General features: G+C 43.0%; 1 long non-coding RNA gene across 1 annotated transcript; it reads left to right on the top strand.

Moving 5' to 3' along the window:
- Nucleotides 1–4,457: 4,457 nt before the first annotated feature.
- Nucleotides 4,458–16,422, top strand: LOC123732529 (uncharacterized). Its single transcript, XR_006763197.1, has 3 exons — nucleotides 4,458–4,864; nucleotides 4,976–5,068; nucleotides 16,206–16,422. It is a non-coding gene; the product is annotated as an uncharacterized lncRNA (long non-coding RNA).
- Nucleotides 16,423–18,181: the final 1,759 nt, after the last annotated feature.

Genomic DNA, 18,181 nt, shown 5'->3' with positions numbered 1-18,181 from the left:
AGTAGTGGAATGTGTTAATTGTAGGGGTGCCCATGGAGCTGGGGATCAGAAATGTCCCGTGAGAGAGAGGCAGGTTGAGGATTCCAGGGTTATAGTAGCGCAGAAGTTGTCATATGCTGAGGCAGTGAAGAAAGTAGAGGAAGATGGGTCAAGGGGGAGGAGTGGTGAGAGTAGTGGAGATATACCAGTACAGAGGGATAGGGCAAAATGTGAAATTCATTTCAGTAAGATTGGATTTTTAGCATTTATAGCAATGGTTATGAACTGTACAGCAGGGATGGATCTGAAGTCTCAGGAAATAGAGGTTGTGGTGGCAGCTGCAGAGAGGTATTTGGGTGTGTGGGAGACTTGACAATAGAAAGACTAACAGGGTGTGTCAAGTGGTGATGTCCCATCCTTTCAGGGTAATGGCATGTGGTAGGAATAAATACATTTAATTAGTGGAGTAGGGGGGTGTTAATTTTCTTCTATATAATTTTGAAATGAGTGAGTATAGTGTTACATGGTAGGGTATTTATTCAGTACATTTTTTCTTTTTCAAGTAAAGTATAAGGGAGTTGTACTCCAGGCTAGTAGGTGGCGGTTAAGCAACAAATTGGATGCCAACCGCCGTTAAACCTCAGAAGAAGAAGATTGTCGGACCATCAACGGAAAAGGAAGAACGTCATTATACGGAAGAGGAAGGAAAGTGTGTTTGAAACTAAAATCGCTAGTAACAACCAGCATCAAACGTAACATTGCTTGTCAAATGGATATCATTTCTCGTTATGGTTTGTAGTTATGCTGGCTTTGCTTCTGCTGTCTTTCTACAACATCCGAAGGTGGGTTGTTCACACCATCGCTTAGCTAGCTTCAGAAAGCTCAGCTACCTAGCTAGCTAAGTTAGCTAGTAAACACAATGTAAGCTGGCTAGCAAAGATACATCCTGAAGTGATATAACGTTGTTAGCAATACGATGTGAAGTTATATGGTGTTATTCTCAACTTGCTATCATCTTAGATCATCCAGATGCAGGTTTACGTAGCTAACGTTAACCAGTTAACTGGGTCAGCATGTCATTACGTTAACTAGTTAACTGGGTCAGCATGTCATTACGTTAACAAGTAATGTTGACATTATGGTCAACTGTGGCTCCCGAGTGGTGTAGCGGTCCGGGTTTGGCCCGTGTAGGCCGTTCATTGTAAATAAGAATTAGTTCTTAACTGACTTGTCTAGTTAAACAAAGGTCACAAAAAATGACAATTTCCAGTGACACAGTAGCCAGCTAGCTCTGCAGACCCTGTTCTACTTCAGTAGCCAGCTAGCTCTGCAGACCCTGTTCTACTTCAGTAGTCAGCTAGCTCTGCAGACCCTGTTCTACTTCAGTAGCCAGCTAGCTCTGCAGACCCTGTTCTACTTCAGTAGCCAGCTAGCTCTGCACACCCTGTTCTACTTCAGTAGCCAGCTAGCTCTGCAGACCCTGTTCTACTTCAGTAGCCAGCTGGCTCTGCACACCCTGTTCTACTTCAGTAGCCAGCTAGCTCTGCAGACCCTGTTCTACTTAAGTAGCCAGCTAGCTCTGCAGACCCTGTTCTACTTCAGTAGCCAGCTAGCTCTGCAGACCCTGTTCTACTTCAGTAGCCAGCTAGCTCTGCAGACCCTGTCCTACTTCAGTAGCCAGCTAGCTCTGCAGACCCTGTTCTACTTCAGTAGCCAGCTAGCTCTGCAGACCCTGTTCTACTTCAGTAGCCAGCTAGCTCTGCCGACCCTGTTCTACTTCAGTAGCGAGTATCAAGTGTATGAGTGTGTCCTCATTGCACGTCTGTTATTTTATGTCGCACCTCAAATGATGAGCTGGTGGACTGAGACCAGATGGGGGGGTGTAATAGGTGGTGACATGACAGTGTGTTATCAGAGGACTGAGACCAGATGGGGGGTGTAATAGGTGGTGACATGACAGTGTGTTATCAGAGGACTGAGACCAGATGGGGGGTGTAATAGGTGGTGCCATGAAAGGGTGTTATCAGAGGACTGAGACCAGATGGGGGGTGAAATAGGTGGTGACATGACAGTGTGTTATCAGAGGACTGAGACCAGATGGGGGGTGAAATAGGTGGTGACATGACAGTGTGTTATCAGAGGACTGAGACCAGATGGGGGGGTGTAATAGGTGGTGACATGACAGTGTGTTATCAGAGGACTGAGACCAGATGGGGGGTGTAATAGGTGGTGACATGACAGTGTGTTATCAGAGGACTGAGACCAGATGGGGGGTGTAATAGGTGGTGACATGACAGTGTGTTATCAGAGGACTGAGACCAGATGGGGGGGTGTAATAGGTGGTGACATGAGGGTGGGTATAATTTGTGTAACGTTACAACAAAAAAAAAAAACTTCGTAAATATCAAGGTTGCCAACAAACAACACAAACAAAGTCGTATAACGGTAGAATGAGATACCGGGTAGAGAGTGAACAATGTAATAACGTTTTTCAACCACCACGTTTATTCTGAAAAATGTCTCTCTTCGTTCTGGTAGCCTCCACCATTCCTCGTTCGTTGGTTTAGTTATTATTTCCGGGGTTCCTGCATTCGTAAGGTGAACTCTGTTGCGCCTCAATTAGGGAATCGCTATGGTTGAAATGTAACTAATCACTGCCAGCCCCAGTATTTTATTAGCTAGGTGGCTTGGACACAATTGTTACCGATGATACTGTATACACCAGCCTACTATTATTACATAAACATACATTGTATTTTACCAAGTTCTCTCTGTGTTAATCCTGTTTCCCAAATATATCAGCTAACTTGTGTCGATGTTGTTTAGTTCAACTTGCCTAGTTAAATAAAGATTAAATAAATTAGAACATATAAAATATATGCTTTGACCTATTCCAGGTAACCTAAAGATGCTTGATTCACTACAGCTGCTTTTGAAGAACTTTCCAGTCGTATTTGCTTTACATTCCGACTTTACATTCCGACTTTTGAACGTGTGTTTATTGGACATATATATTAGTGTCTAATAAAACAGAGCATCCCATCTGTTTTAAGGTTATAGTTTGTGTGATGTAGTTCCTCTTGATGTCCACTAGGTGTCAGCACAGTTTCAATAATGTCACACCAGGTTACTACATGTTTTCATGTTGTGAATGCTACATGTGTAGACCTTACAGTGAAATGTTGACTTACAAGCCCTTAACCAACAATTTAGTTTTAAGAAAAATATGTGTTAAGTAAAAAATAAGAAATAAAAGTAACAAATAATTAAAGAGCAGCAGTAAAATCAAAATAGCGAGGCTCGATACATGGGGTACCGGTTAGTCGAGGTAATTGAGGTGTTCCTTTCAAGTCCAGTGGTGTAAATTACTTAACAAAAATGTATTTAAACTACTCCACTACATTCCGTTTATATATCTGGTTATTTTGTATCTGTACTTTTACTCTCCCTACTGCCTCTGATCTGGAGGACTCACTAAACAGAGAACATCCCTGGTCATCCCTACTGCCTCTGATCTGGAGGACTCACTAAACAGAGAACATCCCTGGTCATCCCTACTGCCTCTGATCTGGAGGACTCACTAAACAGAGAACATCCCTGGTCATCCCTACTGCCTCTGATCTGGAGGACTCACTAAACAGAGAACATCCCTGGTCATCCCTACTGCCTCTGATCTGGAGGACTCACTAAACAGAGAACATCCCTGGTCATCCCTACTGCCTCTGATCTGGAGGACTCACTAAACACATGCTTCATTTGTAAATGATGTCTGATTGTTGGAGTGTTCCCCTGGTTATTTCTTAAATAAAATAACAAGAGAATCGTTCTGTCTGGTTTGCTTAATGTATGGAAGGTCAAATCATTTATACTTTTACCACTGATACTTAAGTATATTTTAGCAATGACGTTTACTTAGTATTTTACTGGGTGACTTTCACTTTTACTTGAGTCATTTTCTATTAACATCATCTTATTATTGTACCTTTTTCCCTTCATTTGCCTCCTACTGTCTATAAGCTGTCATAACATGTGGGTTTTTTCATGGGGACCAGGTATCGGAAAGCCTTTGAAGGATCTACAAAGCCCCCAGGTAAAAGTTGGCTTTTGCAGACAAGGATTGTATTGTTTCTCCACGACATAATATGTTATCACAACTCTATTAAAATTACATTCTACACAAGGTGTCACTTCATTCCTTCTATTTGATGGGAACTCCTGGTTAGGAATGGGGAACGAGTGCTATCTCTCTGGGGAATAAAACATGTTTATACCTATGCAGTACCTTTAGCATTAATAATAATAAACCTCTACTTTAGTAAAGAAAACAATTATGACAGGTGTGTTGTAATAAAAATGAGTGGTGTCCACTGACTAAATGCAGTCTTTCTGGAAAAGCCAGATATTCACAAAGTGTTTGATGAATGACGTTGTTTCTTCATGCAAAAATAGATTTGGCCTTTAGAATTCAATTAAGCTGCTTTATTTTCAGGGTTTAGTGAAGGTGGGTCATTTTTTACCCTTGGGACAATGGGAGTAAACAGACTGCTAAGACTACACAAGGGTTAAGTCAAGTATTTACAAGGTGTCTAGTCATTTCTGGTGGTTAATGTCTAATTGACCACACATTAGTGCAAGTTGAAGTGTTGTCAGTGCTACACAGGTGTCTGTAGTCTAGGTGCTCGTTATAAGTGCTTGAAATCATAGATTGCTGTGTTCCAGAGCATCAAGACCGTGATCGAAGGGTCAATTGTGACTGAATTACTGAGCTACTAATAATATTAAGTAGTTATTTATAAGTCAAGGTTACTCTAAATCACTCTCGACTCGCCTTAAAAGTCATCTGCAATGTGGAACGTCCAACAATTCATTGACACAGTTGTGACTGGTAAGGTTTATTTGTTATAGCATCACATTTTACACTAAACATGCCAAAATTCATATAAAGATAATTGTAACATACACATGCCATTGTCATGTCTCATTGTGCCTCCTCCAGACTCCTTCATAGCCGTCGGCCAGCTCTTTCACATCCACCATCTAATTGAAGTGAAAGGACAGAAATGTTGAAAGTGTGTTTTCTGCAGCACCAGTAAGGACCGTTCTCCTATGATGTAGTCGACCCTATCAGAAAACATTTACTCACTTTTTGCTTTTATACAAAAAAACATGCCATTTCTCCATTTTGGTGAAAAGTGGGCCATTAGCTAAACCACAACCTTCCTGTCCAAAGACCTTCATGAACTACTGAAACTATATCTGACAGTTTGGGGAGGAATTCATTCTAACGGGTGAAAATGAACCAGGTCTTTTCTGTGTATGTGCCGGTCTTTAAGCATAAATGTAAATATATAAAATATACTAATAATGCATATAGTCTCTGGTTATCGGTGATACTTCCCATTCTGCACAATTGTGACCTTTGACCCCTTGCACGTGGTCTTAAATGTCCACATTCTGGATGACATCCTGCCAGACTTTGTTGGTATTTCACTGTTTGATCTAGCATGTGACTGTTTTTCCCCCCCAGCACTTGTCCCATGTTGGCTGGCCTACTATGCAGTTAAATGGAAAGGTTTCTCCCCAGCACTTGTCCCATGTTAGCTGGCCCACTATGCAGTTAAATGGAAAGGTTTTTCCCCAGCACTTGTCCCATGTTGGCTGGCCCACTATGCAGTTAAATGGAAAGGTTTTTCCCCAGCACTTGTCCCATGTTAGCTGGCCCACTATGCAGTTAAATGGAAAGGTTTCTCCCCAGCACTTGTCCCATGTTGGCTGGCCTACTATGCAGTTAAATGGAAAGGTTTTTCCCCAGCACTTGTCCCATGTTGGCTGGCCCACTATGCAGTTAAATGGAAAGGTTTTTCCCCAGCACTTGTCCCATGTTGGCTGGCCCACTATGCAGTTAAATGGAAAGGTTTTTCCCCAGCACTTGTCCCATGTTGGCTGGCCCACTATGCAGTTAAATGGAAAGGTTTTTCCCCAGCACTTGTCCCATGTTGGCTGGCCTACTATGCAGTTAAATGGAAAGGTTTTTCCCCAGCACTTGTCCCATGTTGGCTGGCCTACTATGCAGTTAAATGGAAAGGTTTTTCCCCAGCACTTGTCCCATGTTGGCTGGCCTACTATGCAGTTAAATGGAAAGGTTTCTCCCCACTACTTGTCCCATGTTGGCTGGCCCACTATGCAGTTAAATGGAAAGGTTTTCCCCAGCACTTGTCTCATGTTAGCTGGCCCACTATGCAGTTAAATGGAAAGGTTCTACAGATGTAGACGTGACATGTGAATTGGGATGAGGGGAAATGACAATCAATGACAACTGAAATAGCAAACATTATCTGTATATCGCTATATTTGTTCTTGTAGATGTACTTTGAATATGTTTAATATGTGGGGAAGCATTTCATTTGTAGTCTTTCTTAATTTGTCGTTTTGAGTGGCCTGTAAACATTTTTACATAATTTGGTCGGATGTCTGTGTAACTAATAACTAATGATGATCATGATTTCAATTCAGTTTAATGACATCACTCACTTCTCCTGAAGGGCGCACATAATACTATTCACTATTCACCATAAATGTAAAAGCATTAGATTGGCTATGCATTAGTATATATGTTATATATTAGTATATATATATATATGCATTAGTATATATGTTATATAGTATATATGTTATATATTAGTATACCAATTCTCTCAACCAGCTTCATGAGGTAATCACTTGGAAAATATATTTTGATTTGTTTAACACTTTTTTGGTTACAACTATACAGTATGTGTTATTTCATAGTTTTCATGTCTTTACTATTATTCTGTAGAAAATAGCATAAATGAAGGAAACCCCTTCCCCTCACACATGGTTTAGATGGTAAATATTTATGTTCCCTTAGAGGTTCATCACGTCAGCTAAAGGGAATATGTTCCATCATCTATGTTTATTTACATTAGTGCAAATGGTCCACTGATATTGGTGTAATTTCTCACCCCTTTTGGCTGGAAGTTAATTTCCCCTCAGGGGGACACATTTGTTATTATGAAGGTAATTTGTGTAGAATGTACTTTTCCCACTCATTCACCCCATCTCTTTACATTGCTGATTTATATGCAGTGGCCCAGACCTCAAACCCAATGAAAGTCATGGGTGGAAATGAGGCTGAACGCTACGCACACACACACACACACCCGCGTAAACACACCAGCACACACACACACCAGCGCACACATCTACAGGAAGAGAGAGGGAAAGAGTGTCTGTGTGTTTACACGTGCACTTGTTTTATGTCTGTGCCTTTTCATGTGTGTACACGTGTTAGACTTCCTGTTTGTCCTCGTTCAATGCTGTTGTTTCCCCTTCTAGCAGATACTGTGTGAACTAATTTAAATACTATTGGTATATAAATTAGAGTAGTGTTTAACCAAAATGTGATACAGCACTGTGTGTAATTACAAACTGTATGGAGAAACAGTCATGTAGAAAACGCTACAGAAACAAACAACTATTTAATAATTGGGATGCACTGCCACCTGGTGGTTTCAAAGAGAACACTAGTGTTTCCCCCAGACATCCCTGTCTGATGCTAGAGGTGATACTATCCTACGTTATATTATCTCTACCAGCTCATTAAATATCTCTGTAAATTGCAGTTGACCAACAAGGCTGTAATTAAGTATATACTAGTTTAATGGCTCTCAATAATATAGTCATCCTCAACCACAGGTACACTCTCATACATGCATAGAACAGCTCAAGCAAACGTATAAACACATACCGTATGTAAAATCATGCTGCATACACACATACAAAATGGGAGTCCTGCAGTAGACAGTTAGCCGATACAGATGGGGGCTGGAATGAGTTGCAACAAACACTCAAAACAGGACAGTTTGATCTCCGTCTCTTCATTCAAAGACTCAATCATAGACACTCTTACTGACAGTTGTGGCTGCTTTGCGTGATGTATTGTTGTCTCTACCTTCTTGCCCTTTTTGCTGTTGTCTTACATATAGTAAATAACATTTAAAAGACAACACTGACAGGACTCTACACACTGGCAGGACTCTACACACTGACGGGACTCTACACACTGGCGGGACTCTACACACTGACGGGACTCTACACACTGACGGGACTCTACACACTGACGGGACTCTACACACTGACGGGACTCTACACACTGACGGGACTCTACACACTGACGGGACTCTACACACTGACGGGACTCTACACACTGACGGGACTCTACACACTGGCAGGACTCTACACACTGGCAGGACTCTGACAGGACTCTACACACTGACAGGACTCTACACACTGACAGGACTCTACACACTGACAGGACTCTACACACTGACAGTGGCGATAATGGGGAAGATGGGCGGCACCTGGAGGGGGGTGGAGACAATCACAAAGACAGGTGAAACAGATCAGTGTGTGACAGCGAGAGGAAGAGGAGGAAGTCTTGGCGCCCGTCGTTCTATAGTGGACCTTACTGGTGTTCTATAGTGGACCTTACTGGTGTTCTATAGTGGACCTTACTGGTGTTCTATAGTGGACCTTACTGGTGTTCTATAGTGGACCTTACTGGTGTTCTATAGTGGACCTTACTGGTGTTCTATAGTAGACCTTACTGGTGTTCTATAGTGGACCTTACTGGTGTTCTATAGTGGACCTTACTGGTGTTCTATAGTGGACCTTACTGGTGTTCTATAGTGGACCTTACTGGTGTTCTATAGTAGACCTTACTGGTGTTCTATAGTAGACCTTACTGGTGTTCTATAGTGGACCTTACTGGTGTTCTATAGTGGACCTTACTGGTGTTCTATAGTAGACCTTACTGGTGTTCTATAGTGGACCTTACTGGTGTTCTATAGTGGACCTTACTGGTGTTCTATAGTGGACCTTACTGGTGTTCTATAGTGGACCTTACTGGTGTTCTATAGTGGACCTTACTGGTGTTCTATAGTGGACCTTACTGGTGTTCTATAGTAGACCTTACTGGTGTTCTATAGTGGACCTTACTGGTGTTCTATAGTAGACCTTACTGGTGTTCTATAGTGGACCTTACTGGCGTTCTATAGTGGACCTTACTGGCGTTCTATAGTGGACCTTACTGGTGTTCTATAGTGGACCTTACTGGTGTTCTATAGTGGACCTTACTGGTGTTCTATAGTGGACCTTACTGGTGTTCTATAGTGGACCTTACTGGCGTTCTATAGTGGACCTTACTGGTGTTCTATAGTAGACCTTACTGGTGTTCTATAGTAGACCTTACTGGTGTTCTATAGTGGACCTTACTGGTGTTCTATAGTAGACCTTACTGGTGTTCTATAGTGGACCTTACTGGCGTTCTATAGTGGACCTTACTGGTGTTCTATAGTAGACCTTACTGGTGTTCTATAGTAGACCTTACTGGTGTTCTATAGTGGACCTTACTGGTGTTCTATAGTAGACCTTACTGGTGTTCTATAGTGGACCTTACTGGTGTTCTATAGTGGACCTTACTGGTGTTCTATAGTAGACCTTACTGGTGTTCTATAGTGGACCTTACTGGTGTTCTATAGTGGACCTTACTGGCGTTCTATAGTGGACCTTACTGGTGTTCTATAGTGGACCTTACTGGTGTTCTATAGTGGACCTTACTGGTGTTCTATAGTGGACCTTACTGGTGTTCTATAGTGGACCTTACTGGTGTTCTATAGTGGACCTTACTGGTGTTCTATAGTGGACCTTACTGGTGTTCTATAGTAGACCTTACTGGTGTTCTATAGTGGACCTTACTGGCGTTCTATAGTGGACCTTACTGGCGTTCTATAGTGGACCTTACTGGTGTTCTATAGTGGACCTTACTGGCGTTCTATAGTGGACCTTACTGGCGTTCTATAGTGGACCTTACTGGCGTTCTATAGTGGACCTTACTGGTGTTCTATAGTGGACCTTACTGGTGTTCTATAGTAGACCTTACTGGTGTTCTATAGTAGACCTTACTGGTGTTCTATAGTGGACCTTACTGGTGTTCTATAGTGGACCTTAAACTGGGATAGCTTGGTAACATCAGGGGGGGTGAGTTTAAACAGGGATAGCTTGGTAACAACAGGGGGGTGAGTTTAAACAGGGATAGCTTGGTAACATCAGGGGGGGTGAGTTTAAACAGGGATAGCTTGGTAACATCAGGGGGGTGAGTTTAAACAGGGATAGCTTGGTAACATCAGGGGGGGTGAGTTTAAACAGGGATAGCTTGGTAACATCAGGGGGGGTGAGTTTAAACAGGGATAGCTTGGTAACATCAGTCAACCACGAGGCCTGCTCCTACATAGTGGACAGGTACAGTACACACCCTACCTAGTACCCTACCTAGCACCCTCACTAATGCACTACTTAGCACAATACCTAGTACTCTATCTAGATACCACTCCATGTCTACTATAGATATCAGACCACTAGAATATCAGACCACTAGATACCACTCCATGTCTACTATAAATATCAGACCACTAGAATATCAGACCACTAGATACCACTCCATATCAACTATAGATATCAGACCACTAGAATATCAGACCACCAAATACCACTCCATGTCTACTATAGATATCAGACCACTAGATACCACTCCATGTCTACTATAGATATCAGACCACTAGAATATCAGACCACTAGATACCACTCCATGTCAACTATAGGTAAATTCATTAGCATGAAGTTCGATACCCATATGACCCCACTCAACCCCAGGGGCCAAGTGTCAACATTCAATCTAACCTGGGGCCTGACGTATCAACATTCAATCTAACCTGGGGCCTGACGTGTCAACATTCAATCTAACCTGGGGCCTTACGTATCAACATTCAATCTAACCTGGGGCCTGACGTATCAACATTCAATCTAACCTGGGGCCTTACGTATCAACATTCAATCTAACCTGGGGCCTGACGTATCAACATTCAATCTAACCTGGGGCCTTACGTATCAAATCAAATTCAAATCAAATGTATTTATACAGCCCTTCGTACATCAGCTGATATCTCAAAGTGCTGTACAGAAACCCAGCCTAAAACCCCAAACAGCAAGCAATGCAGGTGAAATAACACGGTGGCTAGGAAAAACTCCCTAGGAAAAACTCCCTAGAAAGGCAAAAACCTAGGAAGAAACCTAGAGAGGAACCAGGCTATGAGGGGTGGCCAGTCCTCTTCTGGCTGTGCAGGGTGGATATTATAACAGAACATGTTCAAGATGTTCAAATGTTCATAAATGACCAGCATGGTCAAATAATAATAATCATAGTAGTTGTCGAGGGTGCAACAAGCACGTCCGGTGAACAGGTCAGGGTTCCATAGCCGCAGGCAGAACAGTTGAAACTGGAGCAGCAGCACGGCCAGGTGGACTGGGGACAGCAAGGAGTCATCATGCCAGGTAGTCCTGAGGCATGGTCCTAGGGCTCAGGTCCTCCGAGAGAAAGACAGAAAGAGAGAATTAGAGAGAGCATATTTAAATTCACACAGGACACCGGATAAGACAAGAGAAATACTCCAGATGTAACAGACTGACCCTGACTGACCCCCCGACACAAACTACTGCAGCATAAATACTGGAGGCTGAGACAGGAGGGATCAGAAGACACTGTGGCCCCATCCGATGATACCCCCGGACAGGGCCAAACAGGCAGGATATAACCCCACCCACTTTGCCAAAGCACAGCCCCCACACCACTAGAGGGATGTCTCCAACCACCAACTTACCATCCTAAGACAAGGCCGAGTATAGCCCACAACGATCTCAGCCATGGCACAACCCAAGGGGGGGCGCCAACCCAGACAGGAAGACCACGTCAGTGACTCAACCCACTCAAGTGACGCACCCCTCCCATGGACGGCATGGAAGAACACCAGTAAGCCAGTGACTCAGCCCCTGTAATAGGGTTAGAGGCAGAGAATCCCAGTGGAAAGAGGGGAACCGGCAAGGCAGAGAAAGCCCTACCTCCAGCCGTTTGCTTAGAAATTCTAGAGACAATAAGGAGGCCTGCGTCTTGTGACCGTAGCGTACGTGTAGGTATGTACGGCAGGACCAAATCGGAAAGATAGGTAGGAGCAAGCCCATGTAATGCTTTGTAGGCTAGCAGTAAAACCTTGAAATCAGCCCTTGCCTTAACCAGCCCGTCTGGTGTTCAACCTTCCCAATTTCTCTCACGTCACCCCGCTCCTCCGCTCTCTCCACTGGCTTCCAGTTGAAGCTCGCATCCGCTACAAGACCATGGTGATTGCCTACGGAGCTGTGAAGGGAACGGCACCTCCATACCTTCAGGCTCTGATCAGGCCCTACACCCAAACAAGGGCACTGCGTTCATCCACCACTGGCCTGCTGGCCCCCCTACCTCTGAGGAAGCACAGTTCCCGCTCAGCCCAGTCAAAACTGTTCGCTGCTCTGGCACCCCAATGGTGGAACAAGCTCCCTCACGACGCCAGGACAGCGGAGTCAATCACCACCTTCCGGAGACACCTGAAACCCCACCTCTTTAAGGAATACCTAGGATAGGATAAAGTAATCCTTCTAACCCCCCTTAAAAGATTTAGATGCACTATTGTAAAGTGGTTGTTCCACTGGATATCATAAGGTGAATGCACCATTTTGTAAGTCGCTCTGGATAAGAGCGTCTGCTAAATGACTTAAATGTAAATGTAAATGTAAACCTCTTACATCTAGACGTTCCGCTAGCGGAACACCTGCTCCAATATCCAATGATAGGCGTGGCGCGAATTACAAATTCCTCAAAAATACAAAAACTTCAATTTTTCAAACATATGACTATTTCACAGCATTTTAAAGACAAGACTCTCCTTTATCTAACCACACTGTCCGATTTCAGAAAGGCTTTACAGCGAAAGCAAAACATTAGATTATGTCAGCAGAGTACCAAGCCAGAAATAATCAGACACCCATTTTTCAAGCCAGCATATAATGTCACAAAAACCCAGAAGACAGCTAAATGCAGCACTAACCTTTGATCTTCATCAGATGACACACCTAGGACATTATGTTATACAATACGTGCATGTTTTGTTCAATCAAGTTCATATTTATATCAAAAAACAGCTTTTAACATTAGCATGTGACGTTCAGAACTAGCATACCCCCCGCAAACTTCCGTGGAATTTGCTAACAATTTACTAAATTACTCACGATAAACGTTCACAAAAAGCATAACAATTATTTTAAGAATTATAGATACAGAACTCCTCTATGCACTCGATATGTCCGATTTTAAAATAGCTTTTGAATGGTGTCTGTGAGTATAACAGAACTCAAATGGCAGGTCAAAACCTGAGAGATTCCTTTACAGGAAGTGGCCTGTCTGACCATTTGTTGAACTTCTTTTCCATCTCTATCATTTACTAAGGATCTCTGCTCTAACGTGACACTTCCCACGTCTTCCATAGGCTCTCAGAGCCCGGGAAAAAACTGAATGTCGTCATTCCAGCCCCAGGCTGAAACACATTATCGCCTTTCTCAAGTGGCCCATCAAGAGACATTAGCTTATGCGCGTGACCCCGACCGCCCCCGCCTTTGGGATTTTTTCCTCTGTTTGCCGAAAAGGAGATTCCCTGTCGGAATATTATCGCTTTTCTACGAGAAAAATGACGTAAAAATTGATTTTAAACAGCGGTTGACATGCTTCGACGTACGGTAATGGAATACTTTGAATTTTATTGTCAGGATTTGCGCCAAGCGCGTGACACTTCTTTACTATTTCGGATAGTGTCTGGAACGCACAAACAAAACGCCGCTATTCGGATATAACGATGGATTATTTTGGACCAAACCAACATTTGTTATTGAAGTAGCTGTCCTGGGTGTGCATTCTGACGAAGACAACAAAAGGTAATGACATTTTTATAATAGTAAATATGATTATGGTGAGTGCTAAACTTGCCGGGTGTCTAAATAGCGAGCCCGTGATGCCTGGGCTATGTACTTAGAATATTGCAAAATGTGCTTTCACCAAAAGCTATTTTAAAATCGGACATATCGAGTGCATAGAGGAGGTCTGTATCTATAATTCTTAAAATAATTGTTATGCTTTTTGTGAACGTTTATCGTGAGTAATTTAGTAAAATGTTAGCGAATTCCCCGGAAGTTTGCGGGGGGTATGCTAGTTCTGAACGTCACATGCTAATGTAAAAAGCATGTTTTTGATATAAATATGAACTTGATTGAACAAAACATGCATGTATTGTATAACATAATGTCCTAGGGTTGTCATCTGATGAAGATCATCAAAGGTGAGTGCTGCATTTAGCTGTCTTCTGGGTTTTGGTGACATTATATGCTGGCTTGAAAAATGGGTGTCTGATTATTTCTGGCTTGGTACTCTGCTGACATAATCTAATGTTTTGCTTTCGTTGTAAAGCCTTTTTGAAATCGGACAGTGTGGTTAGATTAACGAGAGTCTTATCTTTAAATGGCTGTAAAATAGTCATATGTTTGAGAAATTGAAGTAATAGGATTTTTAAGGTTTTGAAAATCGCGCCACAGGATAGCCGTGGCTGTTACGTAGGTGGGACGAATTCGTCCCGCCTAGCCTAGAGAGGTTAAACCATGTGAAGGGATGGTGTGATTAATGGGGAACCAATTACTTGTCTCCACAATGTCTGTGAGCAAGTCACTCCCTCCTTTGGCATTGGGGGAGGTGTATGGCGGTGTCTGGACCATTGGATGTCCTCTGATGTTGCACTTATCCTGGGATAGTGTATGACCTAGAGGCTCACTCTCCTCAGTGAGCTTGTCCAGGAGAGGGGTCAAGAAGGGGTTTTACTTGAGATGGGAGTATCTAGAGTTGACAATTGAGTTATGCCATTGGATGAGTTGGTGTTTTTGTGCTATGAAGTACCAGGAATGAGATTAGAACCTCGTTTTAGGGACCAAACTGAACGATCATTTATAGTGAATGCTATCTGGCTACGGGATACTCCTTTCTCATTATAAAGTCTTCCTTTGTGAACTGTTCATTATATCTGTGGTTTGTTATGTCGACTAGGGGGTGGATCTTTGCTATAAAATATCTCAGTAGCCGTTGTGTTGTCACTCTAAACGGATCATTCGAAATGGTGAATCGTTGAAAGTCATTGCTATTGCAAAGCTCTTATTATTAAAGATCTAGTTATAAGTATAACTCTGACTGTGTGAAGTTTGTTTCTCCTCATTTGGTAATGCAGAAATGAACCACCACATGTCTCAGAGTAGAAGTGTTCCTCTCGGATCAGTTTTGCAGTTTACAACAAGAATGAGATTATAGACACATCCTAGATCAGCAATTACTGTGAGATGATTTGTGGATGAAGTCCCAGGTCCCCCCTCTGTCCATGTTCTGATGTTCATTTGGATCTTAACATGCCTTTTGGGGGCCCTAACTGAGATTTTGTTGGGGTGCCCCCCACCTCACTGGCAAAACATTTTACCTCCCCCTCCCTCCTGACGGTGGAGTGAAATAGACATTTATAATACATTTCATGCAATTAGACTCATTTTGCCATGGAGCAGTATTGCAGGGAATTTCCTGCGATTCTACACATTTTGCCAAGACTTATGTTTGTTAACCATATCTGAGAGTGACTTAACAAAATTGGTATTGGGGCATTATTACCAGAAGTTTAGACAACTGGCTAGACTAACTTACCAATCTAAATGTTTGTAGCTGACATGTGACTCAGTGACTTACACAACTTGTTCTGATATTTATTATATACATTTTTAAGATTGTGTTTTCTATTGTTAGGTATTACTGTGTATGTGGGAGCTACAAACAAACCTTTTGTTGGGTATTACTGTGTATGTGGGAGCTACAAGCCTTTTTGAAATCGGACAATGTGTTTAGATTAACGAGAGTCTTATCTTTCAAATGGTGTAAAATAGTCGTATGTTTGAAATATTGAAATTATAGCATTTTTGAGGTTTCGAATTTCGCGCCACGCTCTACCACTGGCTGTTGAATAGAGTGGGACGCTCACGTCCCACCTAGCCCAGAGAAGTTAAAATGTAACTAAATGACTGCCAGCTCCAATATTTTATTAGCTAGGAGGCTTGTACACAACAGCCTACTCGTACTACAGAAACATACAATGTATTTTGCCAAGTTCTCTCTGTGTTAATCCTGTTGCCCAAATATAGCAGGTAACTTATGTCTGTGTTGAAGATGTTGTTGAGTTGTATTTAATATATGCTTTGACCCATTTCAGGTAACCTCAAGATACTTCACTCACTACAGCTGCTTTTGAAGAACTTTCCAGGTGTTTGTGATTTACATTCCGACTTTTGAAATGTCTCCTTGATTGGACATATTTAGCTAATAAAAAAGAACAATATATAAAGCATGCATCTGTTTTAAGGTTATTGTGTTTGTGTGTGTGGTGTAGTTCCTCTTGGTGTCCACTAGGTGGCATTACAGTTTCAATATTGTCACACCAGGTTTTCATGTGTAACAATGTTCCTTTTATGTCCAGTGGTGTAAATTACTGAAGTAAAAATACTTTAAAGTACTACTTAAGTCGTTTTTTGGTGTATCTGTATTTATATTTATAAAATGTATATTTTGACAACTTTTACTTTTGCAAAAATTCTAGATCACCTTTACTCCACACAGAGACGCGTACAAAGCTCTCCCTCGCCCTCCATTTGGTAAATCCGACCACAACTCTATCCTCCTGATTCCTGCTTACAAGCAAAAATTATAGCAGGAAGCACCAGTGACTCTGTCTATAAAAAAGTGGTCAGATGAAGCAGATGCTAAACTACAGGACTGTTTTTCTATCACAGACTGGAACATGTTCTGGGTTTCTTCCGATGGCATTGAGGAGTACACCACATCAGTCACTGGCTTTATCAATAAGTGCATCGAGGACGTCGTCCCCACAGTGACTGTACCTACATACCCCAACCAGAAGCCATGGATTACAGGCAACATTCGCACTGAGCTAAAGGGTAGAGCTGCCGCTTTCAAGGTGCGGGACTCTAACCCGGAAGCTTACAAGAAATCCTGGTATGCTCTGCGACGGACCATCAAACTGGCAAAGCGTCAATACAGGGCTAAGATTGAATCATACTACACCTGCTCTGACGCTCGTCTTATGTGGCAGGGCTTGCAAACTATTACAGACTACAAAGGGAAGCCCAGCCGCGAGCTGCCCAGTGACACGAGACTACCAGACGAGCTAAACCACTTCTATGCTCGCTTCAAGGCAAGCAACACTGAGGCATGCATGAGAACATCAGCTGTTCCGGAAGACTGTGTTCACGCTCTCCGTAGCCGACGTGAGAAAGACCTTGAAACAGGCCAACATGCACAAGGCTGCGGTGCCAGACGGATTACCAGGATGTGTGCTCCGGGCATGTGCTGACCAACTGGCAGGTGTCTTCACTGACATTTTCAACATGTCCCTGATTGAGTCTGTTATACCAACATGTTTCAAGCAGACCACCTTAGTCCCTGTTCCCAAGAACACCAAGACAACCTGCCTAAATCACTACAGACCCGTGGCACTCAGGTCCATAGCCATGAAGTGCTTTGAAAGGTTGGTAATGGCTCACATCAACACCATTATCCCAGAAACCCTAGACCCACTCCAATTTGCATACCGCCACAGATCCACAGATGATGCAATCTCCATTGCACTCCACACTGCCCTTTCCCACCTGGACAAAAGGAACACTTATGTGAGAATAATATTCATTAACTACAGCTCAGCGTTCAATACCATAGTACCCTCAAAGCTCATCGCTAAGGATCCTGGGACTAAACACCTTCCTCTGCAACTGGATCCTGGACTTCCTGACGGGCCGCCCTCAGGTGGTGAGGGTAGGTAGCACATCTGCCACGCTGATCCTCAACACCGGAGCTCCCCAGGGGTGCGTGCTCAGTCCCCTCCTGTACTCCTTGTTCACTCACAACTGCATGGCCAGGCACGACTCCAAATCCATCATTAAGTTTGCAGACGACACAACAGTGGTAGGCCTGATCACCGACAACGACGAGGCAGCCTATAGGGAGGAGGTCAGAGACCTGGCCGGGTGGTGTCAGAATAACAACCTATCCCTCAACGTAACCAAGACTAAGAAGATGATTGTGGACTACAGGAAAAGGAGGACCGAGCACGCCCCCATTCTCATCGACGGGGCTGTAGTGGAGCAGGTTGAGAGCTTCAAGTTCTTTGGTGTC

The sequence above is a fragment of the Salmo salar genome, unplaced genomic scaffold (assembly GCF_905237065.1).
Source record: "Salmo salar unplaced genomic scaffold, Ssal_v3.1, whole genome shotgun sequence".
NCBI lineage: Eukaryota > Metazoa > Chordata > Actinopteri > Salmoniformes > Salmonidae > Salmo > Salmo salar.
The sequence above is the reverse complement of the archived record's forward strand: the minus strand, read 5'-3'. Positions and strand labels throughout refer to the sequence as shown.